Source organism: Pyrus communis, chromosome 8 (genome assembly GCF_963583255.1).
Source record: "Pyrus communis chromosome 8, drPyrComm1.1, whole genome shotgun sequence".
NCBI classification, from domain to species: domain Eukaryota; kingdom Viridiplantae; phylum Streptophyta; class Magnoliopsida; order Rosales; family Rosaceae; genus Pyrus; species Pyrus communis.
Window position 1 is genome coordinate 16,741,357 of NC_084810.1, and position 13,581 is coordinate 16,754,937.

At 36.4% G+C, this 13,581-nt stretch overlaps 1 pseudogene; it reads right to left on the reverse strand.

Annotated features, from left to right (window-relative positions):
• Window positions 1–2,775: 2,775 nt before the first annotated feature.
• LOC137743035 (uncharacterized) lies at window positions 2,776–13,561 on the reverse strand (annotated as a pseudogene).
• Window positions 13,562–13,581: the final 20 nt, after the last annotated feature.

The window sequence follows — 13,581 nt, forward strand, 5'->3', positions numbered from 1 at the left end:
AAAGACAATAAATAACGGTTGAGATTTAAGCAAATAATTTTAGTTAAAACTTAACCACTCACTAATAAAAAAATGCTGAGTTTATTTGGCAGAGAATATAACAAACAAAATTTCATCAACATCCAAAGCCATTGTTTGCGCTCAATGAGAAGAGTTTGGAATGAGGTGAAATCAAAATCAGATTTATGTAGAAAATTGTATACTAAAACTTTCAGGGATCAGAGTTGGAATAGTACCAAACCACAAGTTGTTTACTAATTCACATGAATCGGAATGAAAATCAATGTGATTACTAAAATGCGTCTATCCTAATAATTTATTTTATATTAATAACTCTTTTTTATTTATTTGTTTTTTTGGTAAATTTTTTTAACTTTGTGAGAAAAACTTAGGTTTTTTTTTTTTTTTTTTTTTTTTTTTGTTTGCCGAGAGAACAAAAATTTGGTATTGGGTTAAGGGAAGGAAACTTTTGGAATTTAGAAATACGTGAGGGTATAATAGGGAGGAAATTTTCATTCAGATTTCCCCAATAACATGGAATTCATGGCTCAATAAATCTATCATCAAAGAATGGGGTGGAATCAGAATCAGATTCATGTAGAAACTATATACTCAAATTTTTAGGGATGGTAGTAAGAATAGTACTGAACTATAAGCTATTTACTAATTCACATGAATCAGGATGAAAATCAGTGTGATTTACTAAAACGCGCCTATTCTAGTAATCTATTTTATATGTTAATTATTTTTTATTTATTTATTTTTGGTAAAACTTTATTTTATTTTAACTTTGTGATAAAAACTTTGAATTTTTTTTTAATTTTTTATATTTATGCTGAGAGAATAAAATTTGGTGTTAGGTTAACGTGAAGGGCAATTTGAAATTTTAGAAATACATGAAGGTATAATGAAGAGGAAAATTCATTCTGATTCCCCCAATAACTCGGAAGTCAATTCCCACCAAATTGTAGGGAATCCAATTCCTTCAAATTTTAGGGTTGGATTCCAAAAGTTGCATTTGGATTCCCCAATATTGATAAACACTAGAATATTCCATAATCGGAAATTCGCTTTTTTATTTTATTTTATTCCAATTACCCATATGTAAATGTGTCATAAAAGAGTGCAATCTTGGACCAAACTAAACCAAATTGTATTTAGCTTGGATCAATGAGTTTTGACTTGTATGAAAACCTGCATATGTAAATGTGTCATAAAAGAAAGTGTTCTTTACAACAACAGGCACAAGAAATACACAACAAAACCAAAAGAAATCATTTTTCCATTTGACTGCCACAGAAAACTACAAATGCTATTCTAAACAGGCTTCATTGACTAGAGAGTATTGACCACATGGAGAAGGGCATACAAATTGAAAGATTGGTTTGCTACTAGACCAAGACTTGAATAACAAACATGTGAATACACTTGAAATAAACACATGAAACATGATGAACCATACTTGAAGCGTTCGACGCTAACTTAAGTTAGTGACTTACGCCAAGACTTCAACTTCAAGACCCTCAAATGTTCGAGTTTTTCTGAAATGTGAGCAGAAATTAGAAAATCATCTCCATATGACCTCTTCCCAATTGTTTCTTAAGACAACTCACTTAAAAAACTAGACGCATTTTGCAATCCATAGGTAGCTTAAGTTTATATATCACTGCACCAACTTTCTCCACAACTTCATATGGACCATAGGACGTAGGTTGTAACTTGTGGGGTGCTAGAAACTATAGCTGATATGGAATTAACTTCAAATACATTGAGTCACCAAGAGTAAACTGTCTTTCACTCCTCCTTTTGTCTAATTGCACCTTCATTTTGAGCCACCATTAGGTTAGCTTTGAGCACAGTTATAATTTGTCCCTCTCCAACAAAGTTTGTTCCCTATAATCCACTTTTGTAGTTCCTAACTCTTAAGTAGCTATATGAGGTGGTGAGTATCCTTAAACCAATTCAAAGGGAGTAAATCTTGAAGAAGTGTGATAAGGGGTATTGAAGTAAACCTTGAAGAGGTGTGATATGAGGTATTGAAACACCATTCAGCCCAAGAAGTCATTTAACCCAATTCCTAGGTTGTGCCCTTACAAAACATCTCAGGTAAGTCTCCAAACATCTATTCATCACCTCACTTTGCCTATCACTTTGAGGGTGATAACCTGATGACATGCACAACTTGTTATTTTGCAGCTTAAAGAACTTTCTCCAAAAAGAACTGATAAAAATGGGGTATCTATCACTAACTATGAACTAAGGCATTCCATGTACCTTAAACATATTGTCGATGAATACTTGAGCAACCACAGAAGCAATGTAAGGTTGAGACAAGGCTATAAAGTGTGAATACCTGGAAAGTATATCAACTACCACCATTATCACTGATTTGTCTTTGCATAAAGGTAGTCCCACTATAAAATCCATAATAATATCAATCCATACCTTTCTAAGGATAAGTAATGGTTGAAGCAATCTAGGAGGGAAGAAAGTTTCAAACTTGTTTTGCTGGCAAACATGGCATTATGCCACAAGTTGCTTGATGATGCCCTTCATTCCCTGCTAATAGAACCTCTTATTCAACCTATGGTAGGTTTTGACAACCCCTTGGTGCCCTTCAACAAGAGTAGAATGGTAATCTTTAATGAGTTTATGCCTTTATCCTAAACTAGGATTGATAATAATCTGTTTCTTGTAACATGAGAAACCATTCTCAACTGAGAATTTGGCAAGTGCAGAGCTGCCACTGCCTTTAGCAACACTCTTCAGTACTTCTTATGTCTTCTTTGTGATCCAATTGTCTTGCTCAGTGTGCCTTCTCAAGTCATCTAACCACCCATAGTAAAGGTATAATATAGCAACATCTTTTAATGAAGGATCACTTGTTGGTTCTCGTAGCAAAGATGTTTTTGGGACCCTTGATAATGCATCAGTAACAACATTGTCATGCCCTGATTTATATTATATCTATAATCAGATCCCAAATGCTTTGAGACCAATTTCTGTTGGAATGGTTTGTTGGCCATTTGGTGTAGAAAATACTTAAGGCTGTTGTAATCAGTCTTAATAATGAAGTGTCTTCCTTGTAAGTAACTCTTCCGTTGCTTAACTGCATGTACTATGGCAATTAGCTCTATCTCATATGTGGAGAAAGCTTGATTTCTAGGCCTAATGTTTGACTGGTAAAGACAATAGGTTTCTTGCTTTGCTGCAACATTGCACCAATTCCTCCTCATGATGCATCACATTTTTATCTCAAAAGGTTTTGAGAAATCAAGGAGGCCAAACACTTGAGGGGAAGCCATAATTTCTTTAAGTTTTTAAAAGGCTTGTGTACCAGCATCAGTCCACAAGAAGCTGTCATTTTTTGTGAGGTTGTACAAAGGTTGATGTATTACTCTATATCCTTTGAGCTTTTTGATATTCCTAGGCACATGCCAATTCTTGAAAGTTTGCAACTTAGTTGGGTCAATCTCAACACTATTGGCAGAGACTATATGCCCAAGATATTCCACTTTTCTTTGTCCTAAGGAATGCTTAGACTTTTAAAGGTATAGTTGATGCTGTTGTAGGATCTCAAATACAATTCTCAAATGAGCAAGGTGTTCCACCCAACTATGACTATAGATAAGCAGATCATCAAAGAACACCAACACAAATTTTCTAAGATAAGGCCTGAAGAGGTCATTCATGAGACTTTGGAAGGTTGCAGAGGCATTTGTGAGCCCAAATGGCATCACCAAGAATTCATAATGGCTCTCATGTGTTTAAAACCTTTTTTTTTCAACATCTTCAGGTTGCAAGAGTATTTGATGGTATCCAGGCCTCATATCCAACTTTGAGAAGAAGGCATCACCAAATAATTCTTCTAAGAAATAAGGGAGTTGGATACTTGTCCTTAATTGTGAGTGCATTGAGCTCCGTATAATCAATACACATCCTTCAGGTTCCTTCCTTCTTCTTAACCAATAACATTGGGAAATAGAATGGACTACGACTTGGTTAAATAAATCCTACAGTGAGCAATTCTTGCACAACCTTTTCTATTTCTGTTTTTTGCAAATGACTATAGTGGTAGGGGCTTATATTAGAAGGTTTTACCCCAGGTAATAAGGGAATGTGGTGATCATAAGCTCGTGAATGAGGGAGATTAGTAGGGCAGCCAAATATCTCACTAGTGGCTTCCAGCTTTCGACTCTCCATGGAATACAAAAATAACCCCAACTTGGAATTGAAGGGTGCATTGTCAATATACTAAATAGACATTTCTTAAATTAGTGATTCACTAGAAGGATTGTGATACAACTTATACTGCCTATTATTTCTAGTAAACTCTATTGTCAAGAGTTGGAAGTCCCACAAGACTAGACTCACTGCAGAGAGCCACTAGACTCCAAGCCCCACATCACAGCCTCCCAGTGGATGTGAAAACAAGTTCTTTGCGCAATCATATCCTCCCAAAGATAGACTAGAAGATCTGTAACAATTTGAACTCCTTACTTTGCCACCATTTGTTATCATCACTTTAAAAGCTTTGGTGGATTGAGCTTGATGTCCCCAATGTCTCAATAACTTGGAGTCAAGTTATGAGTGCTTCTTGAGTCCAAAAGTATTTTGACAGTTTGTCCATTGATTGTTCCAGTGACTTTCATAGTTTGAGCAGTGTGCCAAACAGTAACACCATAAAAAACACAAGAACTTAACTCCATAACATTCAACTCAGGATTCAAATCATGACAATCAAGTACAAGGTCAGCATTTATCACAACGAGTATGAGAAATTGTTTAAAACCACATTTGTGCCCCTTGGTCCATTTATTAGAGTAGAACTAACACTCACCCTTTCTCTTTTCTGATGAATCTCAATAGAAATTAGTTTCTTTATGGGTAAGGCACCAGCATGAGGCACAATATGTGAATTGCAAGCAATAGTAGGGGTTTAACAGTCACAGAAGCTCTAGGAAAATTCGATTTCAATTCAAAGATCTTTGTATCCAATTGCACAATAATGGCAATTGCAGGATTAAGTAATTTGTCATCAAACTTCAGTTTGTGTGTAAGACCTTCCAAGAAACAACTATTGAGCAAAATAAGCCATAAACTAGTGGTACGATTGTCTAATCGCCTAAACTCGACAATATAATAACGTAATGTACTTGTGTGACAAAGCTAAACAGTGCCTCAGAACTTTCATCAAACTCTGATGGTCCAAATTCTCTGCAAAATGCACTAGTGAAATCTTCCTAGCGTGGAGTGGAGTGGATGCAATCCATCTAACCACTGTAGAACTTCACTTTCCAAGTGCAAATAAGTTGTGATGACTCGTTGATTCTCTGGAGTGTTATAGAAAACAAAAAATTGCTCAGCCTTATAGATCTATGCCAATGGGTCTTCACAGTCAGAGAAATTAAGCAAATCTACCTTTGGAGTCTATGGTTAATGCAGATGTGGACCTCTGCCAGTCCAGTTAGGGCTGCGCAGGAGTTGGATCTAATCAGTTTCGCAGTGAGGTGGATGATCAGCACTTGGTAGAGCTAAGAAGCTCTTACCCTTTCCACGAAAGCAAGCTCATGACAGAATTGCTCAAAGTAGATTGAGAGACGAGACTCGAGATGCAGCGAAAGGTTGGTGCCAAAAGTGGTGGACACAGCGTTAGTGATAAAGGTATTCATCGCCTTAGCGATAAGGGTGGGAATGAAAGCAACAGTGGCTTCCAGAGAAGCAACATAGGCTTCCATAGTGGTAGCATGAGTGACAGGGGCATGACGAGTCATGCACATGAGGGAACCAGGACTAGTTGGGTGATACCAATGTTAGCATCAACGATAGGGGTTGAACGAAAACACCTGCAACAATGGCGCATGTAGAGATAAAGAGAGAACGAGACACATAGAGAGAGAAAGAGATATAGCAATTAAACCAATTTCTTAATAATATTTTTCATATTACCGTTGCTACCATAATAATGGAGTTATAACCACTAGCTAGCTCACCAAGTGTGAGAGTGCTAACTTAGCAATACAAGACAAAAGCCTAAAGCTTGAGCTATTTTTTAAGAGTAGAGTGGGTTGAGTTGGGAAGCGTCTTTCTTGAGCTATTTTTTAAGAGATTCTTAAATTAACCTAAGGAGTTCATGTTTCATTGAAATTCTTAAATTATTTTATTTAATTACTCTGTCCTGAGTATCTTGACATCCTTAAAAAGATGGAAACAATTCAGACAAGTCTTTCCCATGTCAACTGACCGTGGTTCAACCCAATCTCAGGGGAGTTGTAGGTGTCTAATACATAGAAGGGTTATGTCTGTGTAGTAGCAGTGTCTTCCATGTGAGATGCTAACCAGTGATGACCGTTTTATATACTTGGTCGGGGACACCTGAACCACTTCATAAACTATCTTTTATTTACTTAGACAACCGACTGTAAATTCGAGAATTGGGTGATCTTGGTGATGCTTAAACCATGAGCGCGGATAGATAACAGAAGCACATGGGAGGTGCTTCTGGCAAAAACTGCTTCTAGCCCTTCCAAAATCACTTCAAAAGAGCCATTACTCCTCAAGAACTCTATGAGGAGAAAAAAATGCATCCCCGCGAGTTAAAACACTGATCAAAAGAAAACTAAGCCAAAGGGAGAAAACATAGTTCCAACAATAAAAAGAAAGAAATCCTTGCACAAAATCTGTTTCACATTAATACCTTCTGCATTGTTGGTCCTCCACCACCTTTCCTACGCCCTCTCTGATCTCTTAGTACAGGTTACAACTACACTTTAACATAAGAAAGAAACCTAAAGAAATTGATGAGAAATCAAAAGAAAACTCAATATATCAACCTATCTGTTTAGAACTCTAGATGTGCATATTTGTAATTCGACAAGAGAGTGCTCACATATACTGACATGTCACACTCGTCGTCACGGCCTATAATAAAATGCTCGTCCCAGATCGTGCAGGAACATGTCGCATGCTTGTTCTTCCATTCAGCTCTACAAGTATAGTAAAACTGATGTCCACATCTACAGAGACAATATAAACGTGGTACAGACAACAAGGGATTATACAAAAATCATGAAATTATATATGCATCCGGAAAAATAAAATAAAATACAATACAATAAAACAACACGAGTGACGCCTTTTCTTGGTAAGAAGGTCAAAAGGTCATTACAAGAGAAAATTGTATTTGCATCGGGATCTTGGGACAACGTGCGAAGAATTACAACTTTACTAGCAATATTGATGTACTGGACAAGCTAAGATAGACTAGTTGTCTGTCTTTTTATAATGTGTATGCTTGAAAATTAGCATGTTCCACTACTAATATAGTTCATTTCATCTATTCAACTTTCATTTAGGATAAGTTAATCAAAATATAATTTTGTAACTACATCTCTATTTCGGTTGCCTAAGTACTAAGTGGCAAGCCACCGCCTAGACTAATCCCTAGGCGTTTTTTAAAAAAAAAAGAAAGAAATGAGACCTAGACTCACCTAGCCTCCGGCCTAGGCACCCGCTTAAGTGGGCATAAGCAAGCTAGAGCGGGGTGGGTGGTTTGATGACTTTTTTTTTGCTATTTTTAATATCAATTTATGTTTGCAATTAATGTTTCACTTTCACAATACAATTATGTATTTTTAAGTATAAATGAACAATTATTTATATGTTATACAATAAATTTAATTATTTTTTTAATTATTTTTAAAAACTCCCAAGCCCCCACCTCGTCCCCCGCCTAGTCTCTTGGCACTAGGCCCTACCTACCGCCTGACTATCACCTTTAAATACCTTGAGCATTAAATTAGGTTTTTGTCCCAACATTACGAATGTGTAGAGGTTTTACTGTATAACATTTCAAAGTTTTCTAAATTAAGACAGGCAAAAGAATCACAGAGGAAACCTAAAAATTAATCAGATTGGAGGATTAGAAGTGTAAAGCACAAGCACCTGCAAGTGATGTGGTAGCAACCACTATCAAGTTCAACCATATGATTGCACTTCGAACACTGGCGCCAAAGTTTCTTCGTTGCAAGTGATTTCAACAATTGGTCTTCTACGCAGGAATATGTTTCAGATCTCTGGCAATCGTAGCAGCTCATATCATAGTGCCAAGGAACCTTGCAATTGATACAGAAATAGTGTTTACATTTCATGCACTTCCTGCCTCCTTCACCAACAAACGAAGTCTTGGTATGTTCCAAGACCTACTGTTTTGACATTAGTGTGGAACACCTCGGATATGGGCAGTAAACTTTCTCTGTAACAGGAATAGAACACACCGTGATTCGTTCGATCATAACATCAGCTAGTTCAGGTGACAAGAATTTTTTACAACCATCGATATTCACTTCACACTTACAGTCTTTATGAGGGCATTGTGCCACGATCCCATTTTGCAAATTTATTTTGACATGATGTTTCATGCAAGGCAAGCTATATTTGTGTTGACAAGTACCAATTGAAAACATTTGATCACCATAAATGTCTTCAAAACAAATTAAACAAGTATCCTTCACACTAGGCCTGGCAATTCCTGACACGACCCGATAACCCGACACAACACGACACGAAATTAACAGGTGTTCGGGTCGACACGATAACGAATCGGGTAACCCGATAAGCACTTGTTAAGATAACGGGTTGATTCGGGTATACACGTGAGTAACACGATACACGATAAGCAGAATATTATTTTTATAATTTTATAACCCTAAAAAAAATGTTGTAATAATTATATACATTAATTTAACAATTTTATACCCCTAAAAACTATAATATATATATATATATATATATATATTAAATTAACTATAAAGTCTATAATAATTATAATAATTATATATACTATAATAATTATACCCCCAAAATATTAACTATCTATAATAATTATTTAATTATATATATATATATATTTAATTTTGAATTAAATTTTATAAAAACTATAATAATTATTAATTAATATGCATGATGCATCCATTGATTTGATTCCATTCCATTCATGCCGCCCTTTTTGAAGAAAAATAGAGGGAAAATGAAAATGATAAGAAAAGTTGAAAATGAAACAAAAAAGTGAGGGAATTAGGGAAAAGTGAAAATTATAAGAAAAGTTGAAAATGAAACAAAAAAGAGAGGGAAAAACGAAAATTAATAGAAGTGGTGAGAAATTTTTTTTTTTTTTTTTAAGTTATTAACATTTTATCACACATATGACATATCTCACTATTTTTATAATGATACATGTGATATACTACTCCGTGTACCAGTCAATTATACGTACAAAATAAATAGATTTAAATCTACTTAATAAATACATAAATATATATATATATATACACACCATTGGAACTTGATGGGATACGAATTCTTCGAAACTAATTTGAACGATCCCAACAGTAAAACTTGTTTGTATATGCTTTGAGATCACATCAGCAAAAAATCGCAAAAAACAAACATTCAGAGATCAAGTAACGTGACAAAACTTTTCGACGCTTATAAACGAAAAATCACGATTTAACGGTTATTTTAACTTCGATTTTGATGATTTTTTATAGCTACACTCCTTGACCATATATGAATACAATGAATGAATTTGATCTTCTGTCACATCCCGGCCCGTGGCGGATCACTTCCTGGGCCCGCTCCACCACCGTAGCACGATATTGTCCGCTTTGGGCTTACCATTCCCTCACGGTTTTGTTTTTGGGAACTCACGAGCAACTTCCCAGTGGGTCACCCATCATGGGATTGCTCTAGCCCCCTTCTCGCTTAACTTCGGAGTTCCTACGGAACCCGAAGCCAGTGAGCTCCCAAAAGGCCTCGTGCTAGGTAGGGATGAGAATATACATTTAAGGATCACTTCCCTGGGCAATGTGGGATGTCACATCTTCAACTTAAAATATTTACACAAGTAGATACTACAAAATCTTATGTTATACTTGATGAAAGTATAAATAAACTCTAAGTGTTAGTTAATCTATTGTTTTTATGGGATACGAATTCTCTTAAACTAATTTCAACGATCCCAACCATCAAACTTGTTTGTATATGCTTTGAGATCACATCAGCAAAAAATCACAAAAAACAAACATTCAAAGATCAAGTAACAGGACAAACCTTTTCGACGGTTATAAACGAAAAATCACGATCTAACGGTTATTTTAACTCCGATTTTGATGATTTTTTACAGGCACACTCCTTGACCCTATATGAATACAATGAATGAATTCGATCTTCAATTTAAAATATTTACACAAGTGGATACCACAAAATCTTATGTTATACTTAATGAAAGTATAAATAAACTCTTAAGTGTTAGTCAATCTATCGTTTTGTTGGGATACGAATTCTCCAAAACTAATTTCAACGATCCAAACTGTCAAACTTGTTTGTATATGCTTGGAGATCACATTAACAAAAAATCACAAAAAACAAACATTCAGCAATCAAGTAACGGGACAAAACTTTTCGACGGTTATAAACAAAAAATTACGATTTAACGATTATTTTAACTTCGATTTTGATGATTTTTTACAGGTACATTCCTTGACCCTATATGAATACAATGAATGAATTCGATCTTCAATTTAAAATATTTCTACAAGTGGATACCACAAAATCTATTGTTCTACTTAATGAAAGTATAAATAAACTCTAAGTGTTAGTCAATCTATTGTTTTGTTGGGATACGAATTCTAAAAAACTAATTTCAACGATCCAAACCGTTAAACTTGTTTGTATATGCTTGGAGATCACATCAACAAAAAATCACAAAAAACAAACATTCAGAGATCAAATAACGGGACAAAGCTTTTCGACGGTTATAAACAAAAACTCACGATTTAACGGTTATTTTAACTCCGATTTTGATGATTCTTTACAGGTACATTCCTTGACCCTATATGAATACAATGAATGAATTTGATCTTCAATTTAAAATATTTACACAAGTGGATACCACAAAATCTTATGTTATACTTAATGAAATTATAAATAAACTCTAAGTATTAGTCAATCTATCGTTTTGATGGGATACGAATTCTCCAAAACTAATTTCAACGATCCAAACCGTCAAACTTGTTTGTATATGCTTGGAGATCACATTAACAAAAAATCACAAAAAACAAACATTTAGAGATCAAGTAACGGGACAAAGCTTTTCGACGGTTATAAACGAAAATTCATGATTTAATGGTTATTTTAACTCCGATTTTGATGATTTTTTACAGGTACACTCTTTGACCCTATATGAATACAGTGGATGAATACGATATTCAATTTAAAATATTTACACAAGTGGATACCACAAAATCTTATGTTCTACTTAATGAAAGTATAAATAAACTCTAAGTGTTAGTCAATCTATCGTTTTGTTGGGATACGAATTCTCCAAAACTAATTTCAACGATCCAAACCGTCAAACTTGTTTGTATATGCTTGGAGATCACATTAAAAAAAAATCACAAAAAACAAACATTCAGAGATCAAGTAACGGGACTGTGGACATCGAAATTTCGGTGAAATGAATGTTGACCAATAATTAAAATTTCAACGCTCACGTGTCACATAAATTTTACATGTAGCATGTGATTCAACGAAAAATCGAAATAAATTGGAAAAGTCATCAAATAGGACACGTGTCATTACCTGGCAGAAATGATTTATTTCATCTGATTATTTAAATCCAAAAATCAAGTTTTGGAATTCTATAAATAGGAAGCCAAGACATTCATTTTGGGAGGAAGGAAGAAGAGAAAGAAAGAAGGGAATTCACATCACACCAAAACCTTGAAGCCTTGAAACTCTAAAGCTCTCAAGCAAGTCCCGAATGATCAAGAAAACACTCTTCGTTCTTCGTCAAATCCTCCTTCAAGGTCAAGCCCCAACGGCCCTTGAAGAACTTCCACCGACTCAAGATCAAGCCCCGACGGCCCCTTGAAGAAAGTGTTCATCATCCGTTCATCCTAAGATCAAGCCCCAACGGCCCTTTGGATCAACAACCTCAACAAATTCACACATCCAATCGTTCTTCAAGATTAAGCCCAAAAGCCTTGAAGATCTGTTCATCCATCAACCTTCAAGATCAAGCCCAAAAGCCCTTGAAGAAATCCACACAACCATTATTCAAGATCAAGCCCCGACGGCCCTTGAAGAAAGTGTTCATCATTCATCATCCGTTCATTCAAGATCAAGTCCAAAAGCCCTTGAAGAAATCCACACAACCATTATTCAAGATCAAGCCCCGACGGCCCTTGAAGAAAGTGTTCATCGTTCATCATCCGTTCATCCTAAGATCAAGCCCCAACGGCCCTTTGGATCAACAACCTCAACAAACTCATACACCCATTCTTCAAGATCAAGCCCAACGCCCCTTGAAGATCCATTCATCAACTGTTCATCCTTAGATCAAGCCTCGACGGCCCTGTGGATCAACAGCTCATCCACAAACCTACACCCTACGAAGATAGAATCAGAGGATCAAATTACAAAAAGATTGTAACCCTTAAAATCATTAAACACAAAAGTATATTTTGTACACGTATTTTTGTTTCTTGTTTCAGGAACTTTTCGTGTTTACAAATTTGGCACGCCCGGAGGGATCATCTCTACCTCTCATCTCTGTCTCCGTTCAAGATATTCAAGCACAGTCCATGGCTTCAAACAAAGAACAAGTCATGACTATCGGCACTACCTCCATTGAAAGACAGCTGGTTCAGATGAAGGAAACAATTGCAAGGCTGATAAAGACTGCAGAGGAGAAAAACTTGCAAACCGCCGGACTCATCAACCGTCTGGAGGCACAGCATGGCGTCAAAGTGAAACCAAGCTCTCTTCCAATGGATGATTTTGCAATTATGAAGGAGACACTTCGGGTCAAAGATGACGAACTACATAATGTGGCTAGGAACTGGCAAATCTCACGCGGAGCACCAGTTGGCTTATTGGTTATCACTCCCAAAGCATTTCTCAAAGAAAATGTGCATTGCTGCTTCGATTTCCTTAGAACTCTCCGAAGCAGTTGAATTGGCAGCAGCAACTACTGCTGCAACCGTTCCTAGTTTTGCAGAGCCATTGCCACTCAAGGAATCCACAGCTTCTTTATAGGCCTTTAGAACCAATTGTGTTGCTTGTAGTGTTGCTACCCAAGCTCTAGCTGCCCCAGGAGTCTGTGCGCAAAGGAAGTAGTCCTTTTTCTGCGGGGTCCCAATATAGAAACAGCAACCGTCATACTTTTGCAACCCATGGAAGTTCACGGGAGATAGGGTAATTGTGTTATTCGCATTAAATGGAATGGTTCCCTTGAGAGTCGGCTCATTTCTCCTAATCTTGTATTCCATTCTCCCTGTTGTCGGGTCTAAGATCACCCACTGCTCGTTCCATTTTCTCAGAGTCTCGGATCGCTTGAGAAGTGGACTCTGCAACAAGTTCCGACCCGAACCCGATGCGAGCTGGCGCTTGATCTTCTCCAAGCTGTTCTCAGCGTCCGCAGCTCTCGGAAATGCGCCATTGGTGGTGGCCATGGAATTGGGTGGATCGAGACGATCGAAAGCCTGAGAATTTTGGGGATTTTTTTTTTTGAAGGTGGTC